The sequence below is a fragment of the Carlito syrichta genome, unplaced genomic scaffold (genome assembly GCF_000164805.1).
Source record: "Carlito syrichta isolate Samal-C Ts95f unplaced genomic scaffold, Tarsius_syrichta-2.0.1 Scaffold304632, whole genome shotgun sequence".
Lineage (NCBI taxonomy): Eukaryota > Metazoa > Chordata > Mammalia > Primates > Tarsiidae > Carlito > Carlito syrichta.
This window is the reverse complement of record NW_007248728.1, coordinates 153,005-154,297: the sequence shown is the minus strand read 5'-3', so window position 1 is coordinate 154,297 and position 1,293 is coordinate 153,005.

The following is a 1,293-nucleotide window of genomic DNA, read 5'->3' as shown; positions in this document are numbered from 1 at the left end:
CCAGGCGGGTCTCGAACCCGCGGGCTCAGGCAATCCACTCACCTCAGACTCCCAAAGCGCTGGGATTACAGGCTGAGCCACCGAGCCCGGCTGGGTCCCAATTTTTAAAGCTTAAATCATTTGCAAGTAGATACAGTGTCGTGGTTAGGAGGATGGGCTTTGACTCAGAAGTCCCATGTGCAAATCCTGCTGCTGCCACTTCCCTGCAGCGTGGCTTTGGGCCAATTATGTGGCCTTCTGAGCCCCAGTTTCTTCTTCCACACAAAGGGATAATGCCAGTGCCTCGCAGAGCTGTGAGAAGTCAAGGAATAATGCACGCATCACCTAATTCTAGCCAACAACAGCTGCAATCACTGCTCACTTGTGTTATTATTGACAGCCAGCATGTAATTATGTGTATGCAAATAGCAGATTGTGGGAAACACCCAAAGGTGACCGCAGGATGACTGGTTTCAGCTCCAGCTGCCAGGGAGTCGTGGGTCCCCTCACTACACCCGCGGGCCATTCCCCAGTCCTTCCAGAGCCGAGGCCCTGCCGGTGGAGACAGAAGCCAGCAGGGTGTGCAGAGTGGTCTTCAGAGAGCGCCCTCACGGTCTGCCCTGGTCCTACCGAGGCTCTGCCCCGGGCTCTGGGGATGCTCCGTCCCTCCTCTGACAGCGTCTCCCAGACTTGCCAGCTATGCATCTGCAGTAGAGGCGGTGCGTGTGGTTTCAGCTCTGCGCAGGCCAGGGCTTTGTGACAGTGTGCATGCCCAGTCACAGAGGGGCTGCTGTCCCAGCACAGCTTCTGTTAGGTCACACTCCCAGCGGGGTCTCCAGAATGTTTGGTCAGGCCCGCTGGGGTGTGGGTGTCTGGTGTGTGATCCGGTGCTGCTAGAAAGATGCAAAGAATTGCCCAGAAGTTAGATTAGAGAATATAGTTTATTCTGGCCGGGCGCAGTGGCTCAACCTGTAATCCCAGCACTTTGGGAGGCAGAAGCTAGAGGATTGCCTGAGCCTGCGGGTTTGAGACCAGCCCCGGGCAACTTGGCAAGACCTCATCTCTACAATAAAAAAATTTTTTAAAAGCTGGGCTCGGTGGCTCAGCCTGTAATCCCAGCGCTTTGAAAGGCTGAGGTGAGTGGATTTCCTGAGCCCGCGGGTTCGAGACCCGCCTGGGCAACTTGGTGAGACCTCGTCTCTCCAATAATTCAAAAAAATTAGCCGGGCGTGGTAGTGCACGCCTGTAGTTCTGGCTACTTGGAAGGCTGCGGTGGAAGGATCGCCAGAGCCCAGCAGGTCGAGGCTGCGGTGG